The sequence below is a fragment of the Nelumbo nucifera genome, chromosome 6 (assembly GCF_055504915.1).
Source record: "Nelumbo nucifera cultivar China Antique chromosome 6, China Antique-T2T, whole genome shotgun sequence".
Classification (NCBI taxonomy): Eukaryota; Viridiplantae; Streptophyta; class Magnoliopsida; order Proteales; family Nelumbonaceae; genus Nelumbo; species Nelumbo nucifera.
In genome coordinates this window covers 9,268,328-9,287,124 of record NC_142654.1, presented here as the reverse complement: position 1 = coordinate 9,287,124, position 18,797 = coordinate 9,268,328, and the positions used below count along the sequence as shown (strand labels likewise).

General features: G+C 40.4%; 2 pseudogenes across 2 annotated transcripts; both read right to left on the bottom strand.

Moving 5' to 3' along the window:
- Positions 1-904: 904 nt before the first annotated feature.
- LOC148790590 (GDSL esterase/lipase At4g10955 pseudogene) lies at positions 905-13,946 on the bottom strand (annotated as a pseudogene). Its single transcript, XR_016077391.1, has 2 exons — positions 13,431-13,946; positions 905-4,313 (listed from the first exon to the last, which is right to left on the bottom strand). The product of XR_016077391.1 is annotated as a GDSL esterase/lipase At4g10955 pseudogene (transcript).
- Positions 13,947-14,984: 1,038 nt separating this feature from the next.
- On the bottom strand, positions 14,985-17,722 carry LOC104604618 (subtilisin-like protease SBT3 pseudogene; annotated as a pseudogene). Its single transcript, XR_016077390.1, has one exon. The product of XR_016077390.1 is annotated as a subtilisin-like protease SBT3 pseudogene (transcript).
- Between the last annotated feature and the right edge of the window lie 1,075 nt (positions 17,723-18,797).

Sequence of the window (18,797 nt, the reverse complement as noted above, 5' to 3'; positions counted from 1 at the left end):
TTCTGCCATTCTGCTCTATTTAATATCATATCAATTGCTAAATTATGGGTCCTAAAATCATTTTTCTTACTTTGACCAATGTCCTTTTTTTGGCAATCCTCTATTTTTTTTTAGATTCTTCAACTTGCAACAGATCACTCATTGATTTTAGTTTATGAAGATGCTCCATTTACAAGCTAGTTAAGGATTATTTACTCAGATACATCAAGGACGTGAGTGGATAAGGTATAGGACACAGAGCTTACACTAACAGTTGAAGTATTCAACATGATATGTTACTTCAATCTTGCCTTCAATGAAATAACTATGGAAATCTTCCTTCTCAGCATTTACTATAAACATAAATAATACAAGTTCAGCATGATTTACTTGATTCCACTGGATTAACACATTACGTAATTAAATTAGTCCATTTCCAGTGATGCTTGTCTTTTTCATGATTTCTACCAATGCAGGACCTGATACATGTTATTCAGTCCAAATCGGCAAAGCAGTATGGTGATTACTTCTTGCATCAGATTGTGAAGGCATGCTTATGTTATTGCTTTTTTTCATTGTTATTACTCTACTCAGGAAACTTTCTTTGAGATACTATTATATTGTGTTGACTTCCATGTTTTAATACAAATATCAAACCAATCCATCAACTCTGTTTTGTCCACTTTCATCTTCCTATACCACTCCAGCAGAATCCGTTTTTCTTCTTTTTTTTTTTGTGAAAATTTTCCTGTAGTGCATACTAGAAACTAGAACTAGAATAGGAAATGACCATTCTTGGTTACTAGACTAAAAGTTGGAATTGGAACCCAACCGGTCATTAGTTGAATCCAAAACTGAAATTGGTATGTCTATTACTGACCAAGTCCAGATTGGAAAATGGAACTGGAATTGGTTGCGGTCCAAAGCTAGGTTGGGAATCCAAACTAGAACCACCTTAAGTCCAAAGATCTTCAAGGTCGCGTCTTTTTTTCTTGAATAGATCATTGTATCATTTCAGTACCATATTCCTAGCTATGGTTTAATCAGTGGTTCAATTCCTTTCTTAGGTTTGACCTATGAATAGTGTGTAGTTCAGTTATAATCCAGCTTGGCTTAGGCATAAAAAATGCTTCAACTCAATGTTATATAAATATCGTGTTTCAAACCTTTTATTTCTGTTGCAGGTCACCTTTTATGAAGCCCCTAAAGATTTGACAGAGTATGGGAAGCAAAAATGGATGCCAAGTCATTTTCATATTAATCCTTCACCAGTATATTGTAGAACAGAGTTGCACTTTACATCAAATGGAGAAACATGATACTGAATTAAGACAGTACTATTGAGCTTTGAGAATTTATAATACACCTCTACAGGAAATTGAACCCCCCTAGAGAGGACTTTATAAAGATTGCCAATTAAGGTAATAAGCCTGAAATCTTTAGTAGAAAGCATCAAGTTTTTTTTTTTTTCTGGAACAAGCACACTGATAGTAGAAAGCATGAAGTTTTCATTGGTTGAACTTATAGGAGAAGAAGACACATCATTGGTGAAAGCAACTAAGCTTTTGATATTATAATGATTAATATTTATATTAATAGATCAAGTTTTACATTTAATCTTTTATTTAAGTTGTTTAAGTTTTCATATATCAATTTGCAAGAGTGTATTAAGTATGTATTATTGTGGTGGATCAATAAAGTGCAGATAAAAAAAATGTTGAAAATAACATATCATTAAAAAAACAGAGATCTTAGTCGGCTTAGCTATACATAAGGCCTAAATGGCAACTTAGATATGATCTAAGCCGGCAGTGCAGACCGTCAATTTTTTGCAAAATTTAGGCTGGCGGTCCAGACCGCCAACTTAAGGAACATGCCATTTTTTTTGCGAAACTAAAGCCGATGGTTCCAACCGCTGCCTAAAAGAGCAGGGTATTTTTTTCCAAAACCTACACCTGCAGTCCTTGGTGTCTACGCCGGCAGTCTTAAATTAGGTCATTAATGTCAACAATTCAATGCCAGTGGTTTACACCGCCAACACACATGTCAATTTCAAATCAAGCCGGCGGTCTGCTTTTACTTGTACCAGCAGTTTGTAATGCCGGTATTTATAATATATTTGAAAAACATTTATTTATTTATTTTTTACTTTACTGGCAGTTTAGGACCACTGGTATAATACAGGATGGACGGAAATTCTGGCAAACCGCCGGTAGTGGCTTAATTTAATGGTCCAAATTGGTACCACACCACCTTTACCGGAAGTTTTGAATGGTTGTTGTGGCGGTCAAGACTTTCCCTGGCGGTGGCTATACCAGGAAAGAAAGGCCGCTGGTAAACCGCCAGCTAAAACCAATGCTGGCGGTTATGATGTTTGTACCGGTGGTCACTGACCACCGGCAAAACCTGTTCTTTGTAGTGTATGCTCAAAGTACTGAACATACTCCGAACAGATGTCATCTGCAGGATTCACAAACAGATATGCGACCCATGTAGACAAGGTAAGAAATGGATCTTCTGATGGAGAATTTTGGTTGTAACCCTTCACAGCCATAGAACGCCCTGCAGTGATCAAACTGCTTGCAATGTGGATCCCATGCTTCAATTTTTTTTTTATCTTTTATCCTCTCAATTGGAGCAGACAAGAATGGTGGAGTGAATAAAATCTCAATTGGAACAGAGAAGAATGGTGGATTGATTAGAAATGATTTAAGAAAAGTGCCAATCTTTGCCATGTTCTTTCCAGCCAACATTGCTAGAACAGATCCCAACAAATGACCTGTTATCTATACATTCAATTCGCCAACGGCATTAACTGTGTCTTGGACAACTTCCATTGCAGTCTGAAATCGAGAGGTACAATGAAGTTACTTCTGGATGAAGTGGAGGTCCAAACTGAGATCTTGTAGGAAGGATTCAGGCTTGGTAATGGTACCACGGAAAGCAACAACAAATCTTGGAGAACCCTGTGTTGAGTGGCCACAGTAGCAGAACTGGAGTTTGAATTCATATATAGCGTCAAAGATGGAGAAAGCAACATTATCCACAAGGGAACAAATCAACTGGAAATGGAAAAATTCCCACCAAGTTGGGGCAAGATCTTCAACTGGCTCAGTTTTTAACAAATTTACCAAATGTAATTTTGTACCTTCCAAAGCACTACATTCACAAACATGCATGCAAATCTTGTTCACATCAATGAAAGATAATTGCCATGTGTTAGGCTAAGCAAGTGTAAAAGATACTTTGAACCTTGTTTGCAACCTCCAATGAAACCCTAACATTTTTTTTAATAATATTCGAAGGGGCTACACAAGACGGGGATAGCACATCCCACAGATCACTATACACAATTACACTAAGATCGTAAGGAAGAGCTCTTGGATTGAATGTTGAAGAGGCATCCCCAAACTTTTGTGCTTCACGAGCTAACCAGTCAGAGAATGACCTTGTTATCTTCTTGATTCCTTCTTAGTGTAATTTAGAGTGCAGAAAAGCCTCATGTAGTCCTCTGCATTTGCATCATATACAAGTCCAAGGTCGAGTGCCTTATTAGGATTTAGGTGACCCGCTCCCGTGGCAAGAGGACTGGTGAGTTGCTCGTCGTCTAAGAGTTGTGATGGGTTTGATAGTGTTATTGAGTCAATCTGATGTTGTCATCATGGCAGATCAAATGGCTGTTGGGCTTCATCCAGGATGGACTGCTTTCATAAGTACTCCCACTCCCACTGCAAGAGGGCAACCCATGGAGGTTCCGTATAAGATGTTGAAGTTTCTAAACAACTTTATTGATCCTTCGTTCACCGCAGGAGGCCAAGATGCAAGAACAAAGGAGTTGGGAGACATGAGGTCAGACTTTAGAACAAGGTTTCAAAGAAAATTAGGAAAAACCGGAATTCTGTGGCTGAACCAAGAACTAATCAGATCAAAAGCCAAACCACGTAAACATTCACCCACTTATGGGAGTTATGATGGAGTTATCTTAAGGAATTATTACAACAAACTGGATGAACAACTTTTGCTGGATGCTAGAGATCTTTCCAGAGAGGAGTTTGACTTCTATCTTCAATGATAAACCAAAGGAGGGGTTCGTTAATACCAAATGACAAATCCCTTGCCCAAGAAATCTTAGAGTTCCTGGAATACCGATGCCATTATCTTCTTTCTTCTTCACGCTTTATTTCTTACTTATTTTTCTTCCTCCGCCGATTCAAAGGTAGCCACAACCACGAATAGTTTGTGTCCTTCGATTTAGAGAACTATCAAGCCAGCCACGAGTAGTGGTTGCCTTGAAAACTCGATTGCTTCAGAGAGGTCGATTTGAAAATGCGAACCTGTGAAAATCACACAGATTTGAAGATTTGAAGCCAGAGTGTTTGCATTGAAGGCAGAGAGTTCAATCGACTACATACTATTTCGCTCCAGGTACTCCATTCCTGTTCCTGTGACTCCAGTAGATTATTTTCCCAATGATACTTGTGTGAATCATTATGCTTTTGTTTATTTATTTGTTTAATCCACATTGCAATAGTTGTTAATTGTGTTTTTTTTCATCTTAATTCATTGATTTATTGTACTATTCCATTGTTGGTTCTTGGGAATTAAATTCTGGGGATTAAGTTATATTAGTATACTCATAGGATTTCTCTATGATCTGGGGATTAGGTCATTGGCCTTACACTTTCTACAAGGTGAAACACAAGTTACAAGACAGTGAAAACACCTTTTTATCCCATTACCTTGATTTCCTCTTGCAAAACAATCATGTACCTTTGTCTGTTGTATTATCTAGGTAGATATCCAAAGAAGATGAAGATATCAACTGCAGGCATGTTAGAGAGGTCCAGTATAGTGAGGTTAGACAATGAGTATGTCGAGCAGGTATTGTTTACTGCAGGTGTCTTGGTAGCACACTTTTGGAGGATGAGTGGAGCATTATATAATCAATTTTAACTTTTATTACCTGCACCAAGACCAAGGCAAGTGTCCACATAGTATATTATAGATTAGTGACTGTTATACAATGTTTCTAAGTGGCATTCCAACATGAAGACCTTGTGGCCATGGGATAGGTGTCCTGTACTAGTGGACCAAAAACTAAATTAACATTGATAATTCAAGCAATCACAGGTCTTCCCAGCTGAGCGAGCAAATGGTTGCCTGAAACCTTAAATTTGGTTTACTGGGATTTTGTTAGAGCTCAGATACAAATATTAACAAATCCCAGTTATCTCTGAATCGTATGTTACCAACTTCAAGAATTTTACAAGGTAGCCTCTGATTTCTAAAGATTACACTTGACTATTTTTAAAACGTGTTTGTTACCAGTTTTGGATGGTGAAAGAATATTTCTATGTTTTGTGTAAATTTCTGAAATCCCACTTGAAGTTTCTGCCCATTGCTGAAACCTCCCCTGAAGTTGAATCCAGACATTTTCTTGCAAGATTTCATTAATTTATGATTTTCTTGCTATTGACAATTTGGCTCCAGGGCTTCAACAGCCATGCTGACATCTCTCTCCTTGGCAGAGGAGAGCTAGGTTCATTAACCTGAGAATTAATAGTAGGTTAACTATTTCTTAGTATAGTCCTCTATGGGTGTCCTTTATTTCTGATATACGTGATAATGCACTCATGGTAGTATTTCACCTGTTAGAGGGAAAAAAGTCTGCCCAAAACTATAGAAACCACATGACAATGTGGATTAATGGCATTTATCAAATACAATCTCATTCTCTTAAGATGAGCCCTCTTGTTAGAACAAATGTCTAATGGATCAACCAATTGTTGTTAGCAAAAAAAATTACTGATTGGGGTTAATATATGGTTACAATGTTGAAAATGTAATAAAGTATTAATAATAATAAATAAAAACAGTTACAGTTAAGATCAAGTGTAGTTTCAGTTCTTGTTGGTAATAATAAATAAAAATAGTAACAGTTAAAACATAGCAGAACATAGCTCTGTAGAATCAGGTCAGAATGACTACTTGTAGAGGTTTTGTTAGCCGTTGAGAATAAGATCATCATTAACATTCATCTATGAATTAAAAAAAAAAAAAAAAAAAAAAAACAATTTCTCAATATATCAAAAAATCGAAACTGCTTGTAGTTTAGACATGCCTTATTTTCATGAGTTTTAACTGAACAAAAGGGTGAAGCTACTTATGATTTTATCTCATTGATGGAATCATAAGAAGAAATAGCCTTGATAGAGAAAAGGCTCGTTCCTCCATTAATTTATTGGGTCCACAGTGTCACAAGCTATAGATATACGGTCATCAGATTCATTTGGGTGGACAAAGAAAGGGTGGAAAGAGGAGGGAAGGATGATTCCACAGTTCAAACGATTGTGTTACATATAAATTGTTCCCCTTGTTTGGGAGTATATGATAGAAAGAATGGTTTTCCATTAAAAAAGACAAAGGTTTTACCTAGGCACAATGTTCTTATCATTTATTTGTAGGATTCACAATCATTCAAATATCTGGGTTTATAAGTTAGAAGATTAAAAGCTGTGTATGTGTGTATGTAAGTGGATTTGACCAAGGCACACTGTGTATGTGTATGAACTGACAAGGTCGGGTTAAGTGCCCAAAAAATTTTCCACAATGCTGTACCCCATGGCCCTATACCTATCCAAATCCTAATTCCAGCCCTATCAATGGACCCAGACCTGTCTAAAACTACAGACCTGTCCACTGTCCTGTACATGCCCAAAACTTGAACACAAACCTTTCACTTGAATGCTGACCTGTCCATGGCCCTGTACATGCATCCAAAACCTAAAGCCAAACCTATCAATGATGCTAGACTTGTCCAAAACCTAAACCCAAACCTATCAATGGACATAGACCTGTCCATGGCCCTATACTTGTTAAGAACTTAAACCCAAACCTGTTAGTGGACCTAGACTTGTCCATGACTTGAACCTAGACCTATCCATGGTGCTGTACCTGTCCAAAACTTGAACACAGACCTGTCCATAGCCCTGTACATGCTCAAAACTTGAACACAAACCTGTTCACTTGAATGCAGACCTTTCCAGGGTGCTGTACATGCATCCAAAACCTAAAGCCAAACCTGTCAATGATGCTAGACTTGTTCAAAACCAGAACCTAAACATGTCCATGGCCCTGTACTTGTCCAAAACCTTAATCCAAACCAATCAATGGACATAGACCTGTCCAAAACCTGAACCTAGACCTGTCCATGGCCCTACAGTTGTTCAGAACCTAAACCCAAACCTGTTAGTGGACCAAGACTTGTCCATGACATGAACCTAGACCTATCCATGGTGCTGTACCTGTCCAAAACTTGAACACAGACCTGTCCATGGCCCTGTACATGCCCAAAACTTGAACACAAACCTGTTCACTTGAATGCAGACCTTTCCATGGCCCTGTGCATGAATTCAAAACCTAAATCCAAACCTGTCAGTGATGCTAGACTTGTTCAAAACCTGAACCTAAAGCTGTCCATGGCCTTATACTTGTCCAAAACCTAAATCCAAACCTATCAATGGACATAGACCTGTCCAAGGCCCTGTACTTGTTTAGAACCTAAACCCAAACATGTCAATTGACCTAGACTTGCCGATAACTTGAACCTAGACCTGTCCATTGCTCTGTACCTGTCCAAAACTTCAACACGGACCTATCCATGACCATGTACCTGTCCAAAACTTGAACAAAGACCTGTCCAACACTTGAACACAAGCCTATTCCCCAAGGCCAATCAAGGCCAAGTTTATGGGTTTGGATTGGATTGGTTTGCAGTTGGTGTTTCATTCACTTTGGATCGGATCGTACCCAATCCAGTCCAGATGCACTTTAATTGATTTGGATTGGATTGTAGCAAGTGTTAAGTTGACTGATTTTATGTATTGTTGGTTCGGCTGATAAGTGTACATGTTAGTTAGTATTGGGTTTTAAGCTGTTAGGTACTGGGTCTTGTTTTGGGCCTAAGTCTGTTTAGTGTTTTTAATCCGTCTGGGCGTCCCATCACTAATCAGGGGCATTCCAGACATTTCATGTAACACTGTACTGTAATCTACTATAAATAATAGTACTGTCGATTGGGTTACTCAGTTCGACATTCTCAGCATTTGTTTGCCTTCACCTCTCTTCTACTACTTCAGCTACAATCTCTCAGCAAACATGGTATCAGAGCATTGAGCGATCTTCTGGTTACAGCCGACGCCAACTCTTCTCTCTTGCTTGCTTTCTCTCTTTTTTTCTGGTTGCTGCAGAAAAACCCTGGGGTTGCCGTAGAACAGAACAGGGTTCGAACCTAGGGTTTCTCTTGGTTGTAGGGCACAAGGGAGGTAAGACCCAGAAGTTGATGCCCTACTAGACTGCTTCTAGTAGTTAGTAGCCATTCGGCTGCTAAGAGAGGTCTGTATAGGACAGACCTAGTCCTAGTATTGGTCGTAGGGGTGAGCACTCTCTACAGTTGCAGAAGTCGAAGCCCAAGTGAAGTCTGCATAGTGCAGTGGTGGAGAGCTCTCAGTTTCAGGTCGGTTACTTGCTCACAGAATTCCTCTTGGTGCTGTAACTAGTCCACTTCAGGACTGTGACCACTTCGGCTTGTCTGAAACTGTTTTACCTACACAAAGTCTGCATCCAAGATGTCTTCAATATCCGGAGAGGTCTCTTCTAGGAATAACAGACCTGGTGGGAGGTCTTCAAATCTGGAGAACCCGAATCTGCACAGCTTAAAGATTATAAGTGTGTTGCTGGATGAATTCAACTTCAGGGAGTGGTCCGTTTCTGCATTGCTTTTTATTACTTCCCGTGAACTCGGGTTATTTAGATGGGAAGAAGAAGGAACCCGAAGTTGGCAGTGTGGAGTATGCAGTGTGGCGCAAGGAGAATGCCACAATTATGTCCTGGCTGCTTGCTTCTATGACTCCTCGAGTTGCCAGGACTGTTCAACACTTTCCCACAGCAGATAAGATTTGGGAAAAAGTGTCCAAAACCTATGGACAGAAGAAAAACAATGCTAGAATTTACTGGTTGAACCAAGACATTGCTGCTTTAAGGCAAGGGGATATGACAGTTGCAACATATTTTGCAACTCTAGAAGGGCTGTGGGAAGAGCTTGATCACCACTTGATTCTGGGTTGGGAGAATGCCAGGGACAAAGAGAGACATGATAAGTAGATTGAAGAGAGTAGAGCCTTTAAGTTCTTGGCTGGCCTGGACCCAGTGTATGAGGGCATAAGGTCACAAATTCTTGGAAGAGAGAAATGCCCGAGTTACATCATGTTCATTGTTTGGTAAGAAATGAAGAGGTCAAGAGAAAGGAGATGCAAGTTGACACTCAGAAGCAACCAGTTGAATAATCTATAGAACATTCAGCTCTGATTTCTACAAATCAAAAGGGGAACAGATATCCAGACAAAAGGCATCTTAAGCGCACTCATTGTGGAGGTGAAAGACATGTAAAAGAAAAGTGTCGGGTCCTGTATCCTCACCTGAAGCTAGCTGCATTGAAAAAAGACAAGAAGGGGCAAAAGGGTCAAGCGGCAAGTGGGAACCTTGCCACTAGTAACAATGGTGATAGCTCACAGAGTATACCAACAATGGCTTCTTCTTCCATGGGGTAGGTTGCTAGTTCCTCCGGAGCCAGTACCTTGGGCTTCACTGCTGATGAGGTAGAGGTCCTTAGCCGGGCTTTATCCCATCTAAGGAGTAACTCTTTTGCTTCCTCCTCTCTTGCTAGATCAGGTAAAGTCTCTGCCTTTAGTGCAACTAGTCCTATTGACTCTTCGTCTTGGGTTATTGATTCCGGTGCAACTGACCACATGACACATATGTCCTCCTTATTCTCTTCATATCACTTGTTGTCTGGTCAGGATAAGATGAGAGTTGCTGACGGGTCTTTCTCCACCATCTCTGGCAAAGGGGTGGTTGACCTAAGCAAGGACCTCTCTCTTAAATCAGTTTTGCATGTTCCTAGTCTTACCTCAAACCTTTTGTCTGTTTCAAAACTTACCAAAATTTTGAACTGTAGCATAACCTTTTTTCCTACTCATTGTGTCTTTCAGGACAGATTGACGAAGAGAACGATTGGGAGCGGTCATGAGTATGGAGGCCTCTACTATTTTGATGCAGACATTGGTTCAGCCTTACAAGCATCTGCTGCTAGTGGTTCGGAGAATGTGGAGTCAATAGCTAGGTTGCATCTGTGGCATGCTAGGCTAGGTCATTTACCTTTTTCTTCATTGCAAATGTTGTTTCCCGAATTGTTTAAGGGCATTTCAAGTCAGAGTTTAGTCTGTGAAGTATGTCAACTGTCAAAACAATGTAGAACTGTTTATCTAGTTTCCAGTAATGAAATTCAAGCTCCTTTTCATTTGGTTCATTTTGATGTTTGGGGCCCTTCACCTATTGTTTCTATTGATGGCTTTCGTTACTTTATCAGTTTTATTGACCACTACTTTCGATGCACATGGATCTACCTGTTAAAAGGACGAGATGAAGTGCCACGGATAACCATGGCATTTTGCAAAATGATTGAAACACAGTTTGACAAGAAGATTAAGCAATTCCGGTCAGATAATGCTGCTGAATATTTTGAAAAATCCTTGAACTTGTTCATGGAAGATGCTGGCATGCTACATCAATCATCTTGTGCTAATACCCCTCAACAGAATGGGGTTACTGAGCGCAAGAATAGACATCTATTGGAGACAGCTCAAGCCTTACTATTCCAGCACAAGGTTCCCAAGCACTACTGGTCTCAAGCAGTACTTACTACATCATATCTGATAAATCGGATGCCATATAAGGTGTTGGGTATGAAAACCCCTTTCTCTGTTCTGTGTCCTACCCTTCCAGACTTTCCTCTTCCTCCTAGGGTCTTTGGTTGTGTATGTTTCATACATGTAAAGGATCCAAAGAAGAAGTTGGATCCTAGGGCTACGAAAGGAATCTTTTTGGGGTACTCTCCTACACAAAAGGGTTACAAGTGTTATGATCCTGTCACCGGAGATGTGGTCTTTTTTGAGTCTCAACCCTACTTTCAGTCTTCCCAGAATCCTCTTTAGGGGGAGACTAGTGGGATGGAAGAGGATTCTTATTCTCCCTTCTTTTTTGTTCCTCTATCTGCCTCGGGCCTTCCATCCTCTCCTTCTACTCCTCCTAGTTGTGGCATCCCTGGTGAACCTAGTGAGGCTCCCACTGTGCCTACTACCTCTCCTAATACTACAGATGATCCTGAGGGATCTAGTAGGCAGCAGAAAAATATAACAATCACCTACAACAAAAGGAAAAAGGGCCCCCAAACTCATGACAGCAACCAGTTGGATCTTCCTATTGCTCTTCGTAAGCCTATCCGTTCTTGTACTACTCGGCACCCCATTGCTGATTTTGTTTCTTACTCACGTTTATCTCCATCCTATCACTCTTTTGTGTCTGCTCTTTCTTCTGTACATGTTCCTTCTAGGTACTCAGAGGCTGTGTCTGACCCGAGGTGGAAAGAAGCTATGAATGAAGAGATGAAAGCTTTAATGAAAGCAAGGGCTTGGGAATTAGTGGATCTGCCAGAAGGGAAGAGCACTGTTGGGTGCAAGTGGGTGTTCACTGTAAAGCATAGGGAGGACGGGTCCATTGAAAGGTACAAGGCCCGGCTTGTGGCAAAGGGGTTTACTCAAAAAGAAGGGATTGACTACAAAGAAACCTTTGCTCCAGTAGCGAAGCTCAACACAACTCGGGTTTTACGGTCATTAGCAGCAAATTTTTCATGGGAACTCCATCAGCTGGATGTGAAGAATGCCTTCCTAAATGGTGATCTTCATGAAGAAGTATTTATGGACCCTCCACCAGGCTACAACTTTGATAGAAAGGTGTGTAAACTGAGGAAAGTATTATATGGCCTAAAGCAGTCTCCTCGTGCATGGTTTGAGAGGCTTTGTGGGGCCATGAAGAAAGTGGGGTACACTCAGAGTGGTGCAGACCATACCTTGTTCATAAGGAGACATGATAGCAAACTTACAGCACTCATTGTTTATGTGGATGATATGGTGATTACTGGGAATGACCTAGAAGAGGTCAAAAGACTAAAGGAGTTTTTAGCCTCTGAATTTGAGATCAAAGACTTGGGCCATTTGAGATACTTTCTTGGGATTGAAGTTGCTAGATCAAGAGAGGGGATCTATATATGTCAACGGAAGTATGTACTTGACCTCCTAGAAGAGACAGGCATGATAGGGTGTAGACCAGCAGATACCCCAATAGAACAGGACCATGGCCTACAGGAATCAGTAGGGGAGGACTACTGTGATAAAGAGAGATACCAAAAATTGGTAGGGAAGCTGATATATCTATCTCTCACCCGACCAGATATCGCTTATGTTGTGCATGTTGTCAGTCAGTTCATGCACTCTCCAAAGATCCCTCATATGAGAGTAGTTGAAACTTATACTGATGCTGATTGGGCCGGTTCTGCTGGGGACAGAAAATCAACTTCAGGATATTGTACATTTGTTGGAGGGAACCTGGTTACATGGTGGAGTAAGAAGCAGAATGTGGTTGCTAGGTCAAGTGCGGAGGCTGATTATCGAGCTATGGCTCATGGTGTTGCTGAACTTCTGTGGCTCAGGACCCTTCTTGGTGAGCTTGGCATAAAAGCCGAGGGTCCTCTCAAGCTGTACTGTGACAACAAGGCTGCCATCAACATTGCAAATAACCTAGTGCAACATGACAGGACAAAACATATTGAGATTGATCGACATTTTGTTAGAGAGAGAATTGTCTCGGGAGAACTCTGCATTCCTTATACTCCATCCGAGATGCAGATTGCAGATGTGCTGACTAAAGGGTTGGCTGCAACAAAATTCTTGGACCTTCTTGGCAAGTTAAACATGACTGACATCCATGCTTAGCTTGAGGGGGAGTGTTAAGTTGACTGATTTTATGCATTGTTGGTCCGGATGATAAGTGTACATGTTAGTTAGTATTGGGTTTTAAGCTGTTAGGTACTGGGCCTTGTTATTGGGCCTAAGTCTGTTTAGTGTTTTTAATCAGTCCGGGTGTCCCATCACTAATCAGGGCATTCCAAACATTTCATGTAACACTGTACTGTAATCTACTATAAACAATAGTATTGTCGACTGGGTTACTCAGTTCGACATTCTCAGCATTTGTTTGCCTACACCTCTCTTCTACTACTTCAGCTACAATCTCTCAGCAAACAGCAAGTATGCATAATCTTCTAAACAAATAGATGCAAAACTGAACCGAGTGCAAAGTTTGTATTCAGTTCAGATTTGCACTAAAAACAAATAAAGCATGTATTTTTATCATCACCATGAAACTTATTTTGCCATAATCATCATAAATATTCAATTGACCGTTCATGTTGGATTCTCTACCCTTAATATTTTTAGTAGACTAGAACTAAGTGGTAATATAGGGCAACAATTGAGATTAGTTCAAGAAATTCTTACCTGTATATTGCAAAGTAGTAGGTCGTGCTACAACCACACCTAAATTAAGACCAACCTGAAATCCCTAAAACAAAGCACTCAACAAACCAAAAGAAATGAGTTAGAGTTTGCATGTATGTAAGTCTTAATATAAGTTGAATATGATTACGGTAGAACATGAACAGAAATAGTACCCTCTAATTATGTTCATCATAATTAGAGGCTCAGTCCATACAATATGTGTGAACGATTGTATACAATATAAACTTAGCTCAGTCCATACAATATGTTCATCATAATCAGTAAACTGTCAGAACCCTGTACCTAGAAGTTATTATTGTCTCAGTCCATACAATATTTGGTTGTGAAGAAAGAATTTGGGTTTTTGTTTTTTTTTTCATTACTGGGTTGTTCTCATCAGAATCATTGTTATGGTCATCCCAGGGAATGGATGCATGGCCCATTTTACACCTCTATATGTGAGCTTCTTTTCTATATAATTGTTTTATGTGTCAGGTTCGTGAACTGAGATATTGCTATTTGTTTTGTGTCAAGTCTACTACATCTGATTTTGCCAACAAGGAGGTTATGTATGAAATGGCGATCAAGAGGATCCACAAGAAGCAAACTGAAGGGTTTCACAGTAGCCATGGTTGAACATACAGAAGGGATTGAAGCACAAAGGATGGTCTTTTACAGTCCAATCCCTTTTGTCTTATGGTCTATGGATATGGATGACTGACGGGTTGATAATGGGGTCTCCACTTTCAGCCTGCACATGTGGATAATGGGGAACAATTTCGGTTGCAGGGAGCAGTATTACAGTAAGGACACCTTCATCTCCATGGATATGGGATGCAGGGGAGAATGTAGAAAATTTAAGAGGAAAAATCATATGGGTAACTTCTGACTTAAAATCTATCTATAATTTATATCTATATAAATATATTAAGCTGAAATGTGTATGTAAGAAAGCGAGGACGAGGGAAATGGAATCTAACAGTATTTTTTGCCTTTTTTCATAGAAATTACAAGAATGCCACTCACTCCTACCAACTCTCTCTCTCTCTCGTTTTTTTTCTTTCAAATTACAAGAATGACTCTCTCTCCTTATAAATTACAAGAATGCCACTGTCTCTCCAACTGAGGGAGACCTCAACTCGAACTTATTAAATTGGTGTGATGTCCAAAACATACATCTACCCCAACTGTACTCTGGGATTACAAATTCCGACTCTGGGCTAAACAGTCATTCTCTCAATAAAAAATGAAAAAATACGGACAGGTCCAATGCAGATTTCTGAATTCCACTGCAAACCTATAAACATTCAAAATGTCAACAATCCCCACTTTATACACCAATGTTCGCTCGTGAATTGGCATCTATTTCGAGCTGGCACCTACCCCAACTATACGGCCTAAAAATTCTGACCCTGGGCTGAAGTGTCATCCCCCCACCCCCCGTTGGGGTCACATGCATTGGGGATCACATCCAACTACAGTGTAGACACATTGGAGCTCACAGAAAAGATAGACTACGACATAAATTTAGTGGAGGATCCAATCTTGTTTGTAGAACTAAGAGAGAGATTGCGAGAGAGAACTTCATTTCAAGGGAACATTTTCACACAGCCTGAGCCTCATCAATATCCCATGACAAATAAACAAGGGAAGGGAGTAGAAGAGATTTGATGCTCAAACATAGATGAGAAGGATCATTAAAACAAAACAAAAGAAAGAGTCCATTTGGCTAGTCCCTTAATCATCATTTAGGAAACTTGTGGCTACAATTGGACTTCTCACCACATGTTTACCTCCAACTTCTTCCCAGCTCAAATAACCATGGACATCACCATTTTCCACTACCCTTGGGCCCTTCAAAGTGAGCTTGAAGCTTAGCTTCTGGTACTTCTCCTTGAAAACCAATCTATCTGGCTTAACCTTCAACTTGAAACCATCAATGGGTGCCAATTTAGCAACATATGTGGCCATTCCTTCTCCAACATTTGTCACTGTCCTACTAAACTCTTTTACTACTTTGGTATTCAGAGGCAGTATCGAAGAATCCTCATGGAGAATGGCAATAAATGAGGGGTAATTAAGATCCAACAATGGGTTTGAACAGTCAGCTTTTGAGGATGATCTTGTTATCTTCTTGATTTCCTTCTTGGTGTAATTCAAAGCACAAAGAAGCCTCACATAGTCCTCTGCATTCGCATCATATACGAGTCCAGGGTCGAGTGCCTTGTTAGGATTCAGTTGACCCGCTCCCATGGCCAGAGGACTGGCGGGTCCCTCGTTGTCGACGAGTTCAGTGATGGGTTTGAGAGTGTTATCCAGTGAATCTGCTGTGGTCATCATGGCAGACCGAATGGCCGCAGGGCTCCATTCGGGATGGGCAGCTCTCAAAAGTGCTGCCACTCCAGCTGCATGAGCACAAGCCATGGATGTTCCATATACGATGTTGAAGTTGTTATACAGACGTCTTGATCCTTCGTCCACCACAGGACTTGTTGGAACCCAAGACCCAAGAACAAAGGAGCCAGGAGCAATGAGGTCTGGCTTTAAAACATGGGGGCAGATTGCAGACGGCCCTCTGGAGCTGTAGATTGGTACTCTGGGTGCTGGCTTTGTTCCAATACGCATGTTAGGAAATTTCAGAGTTGCTCTTGGGTCATGACTTCCATTAATGTATTTAAGGATTGCTTCACCTTGTTGGTAATTCATGAGAACTGCTGGAAATGAAAACTGGAGGTAAGGATCCAAGTTATTGCCTTCATATAATAAGAAGATACCTCCAGCTACCCCTGCTCCACGAACATTGTAGATTTGTTGAGCAATGTCGTCATCTGGTGTAAACTTATCATCATAGCCAGCCGTGCCTTTGCACACGATGATCTTGTGACCAACTTTGTTCAGTTCCTGCGTATCTGAGCAATCACCCATGTAGACGAGGGGTAGTCGGGTTAGCGAAGAGCTTCCGTGAGACAAAGATGCACCTGCAATTGAAACACCATTGCCCAGAGCTACAACTCCGAACAGTTCACGATCGAGAGAACCAGAGGCCACAGTAAGCAGCCACGGAGCATCATTGTGCACAGTAAATACATAGGGCCCATCATTCCCCGCCGATGCAGCAACAAAAATACCCTTCTCCATGGCAGCAAAGGAGGCTATGGCGATGGGTTCATTATAGAAATCAGAAGCTGTGTTGCCCAAGGACAAGGAGAGGACATCCACAGCATCAACAATTGCTTGATCTATTGCCGCAATGACATCAGAAGCAACGTAACTACCTCCCCACAAAGCCTTATACATGGCTACCCGTGCTTTTGGAGCCATTCCTCTTGCAGTCCCATTGGCGTATCCAAAGTAGGAAGCCCCTTTGACATAGTTGCCAGCAGCTATGGAAGAGGTATGTGTCCCATGTCCTTCTGTGTCACGGGCAGAATTCATGGAGAAGTCTATGTCGGGTCTGTAAGCCATTATACCTTTACTGTAGAAGCGAGCTCCAATTAGCTTCCTGTTGCACAAGGTAGAACTGAAATTTGTACCACTTACACATTCTCCTTTCCACCTCTTTGGAACTTCGGCCAGTCCATCGTCTCCAAAGCTTGCACTCTCTGGCCAAATTCCACTGTCAACTAGCCCAATTATGACATCTTCACCATAGTTTGACACCGGCCATGCTCCAAAACTAGGATTGAGACCAAGGAAATCAGGGGTGCGGGTTGTGTGGGCCTTAAGAGGCACGTCGCGAGTCGATGAAACAAAGCCAGGTGATTGTTCGAGCAGTTCGAGCTCCAAAGGGGATAACCTTGCAGCAAAACCATGGATAGCACTGCTATAGGTATAGATGAGGTTAGAGGCTTTAGTGGTGGTAGCAACACCAGCCATCCCATCCTTAATGGAAGAAAGTGTAGCTTCATACCAGCTATGGTGATCTCTGAAGGGTGTGGGCATGGCTGATAAATCCATGTGGACGATGTACACATCTGGTTTTGCCACCAAGGAGGTGATGTATGAAATGGCCATCAAGAGGATCCACCAGAGGCAAAAGGGTTTTACAGTAGCCATGGCTGAACATTCAGAACAGATCGAAGAACAATGAAACCATGAGGATGTTCTTATACAGTCCAATCTCTGTTGTCTTTATTCTTAATGGATATGAATGACCGACGGATTGTTAATGGGGCCTTCACTTTCAGCCTGTCCATGTGGAAAATGTGGAACAACTTCAGTAGCAGGGATCCGTATTCCATACAGTATGGGCAATGGACGCCTTTGTCTCCACGGATCCGTGGATGTACGATTGAATGGGGTTTCCACTTTCTACCTGCCCAAGTGGAGAATGTGGAAAAATTTCATCTCTACATTAACAGAAAATATCCGAGAAACGATTAAATTGGCCACCACTTTGGTCGATAATGAAAAGAAAAACAATATGGTTGTATTTTCTGGAGCTCTAAATGGGTTTAAATGTTGCCGACACAAAATTTTAGTTTTGATTCGGGTCTCCAATAACATATAAAATATGGTTGCGTTTGGATGAATTTCAGGATTTGTACTTTTAAAAGTCTCAAAGCACAAAATTCCAATTTTAGGATTCGTGTTTTGGGGTTTGAAAGTGCTTTTGATATTTTCGAACTTTTCATGATGTATATATATGATCCCTCACCTTATTCACTTTAGCAACAACTTTGTGGAGGGACCATTGAGGTAAGACATTGACAAAATTGATTATCGTTACTCTTGGGCCCGACATATTATACTAGCTAGCACACTTGCAAATGGAGGTGGAAAAATGTTGAATACCATGTCACTTGTGATTTTCTCATCATTCATTTATTGTTGGAAATTTGAAGCAAAAATAAAGTCTGTGCCCACATCGTCATCACGATATATTCACAAAGAGAGGCTGTTTCCAAAATTTGAATCCTGATCACCTAGGTCACAGTGGAATAACTCAATCATTACCTCAAAACCCACCTATATTGATATTCAGAGTTATATTATCATTATAAAATTTTAAGTATATTCATCAATAATTATAAATGCCAAATATAATCGGTTCTAATCGTGCTAGACCCAATTGTCCCAATTAAGAACTTGTTCACTTATGACTTATGAGTATAATAACTATTACAACTTCACACTTGATGTGAGAAATATAATTAAATAGGTTTAGTATAAGGAAAATGATGCTATTTTCTTTCGTGATGGTGCCAGTTAGGGGTGCTCAACCGAACCGTGGGTTTATTTTTTAAATTAAATCGGACAAATCGAAGCCGATCAGTTAACTGATTGACCGATTCAATTAACAATCGGTTCAGTTTTTTGGTTCATCGGTTTTTTATTATTTACAATATATTATAATAAATATATAAA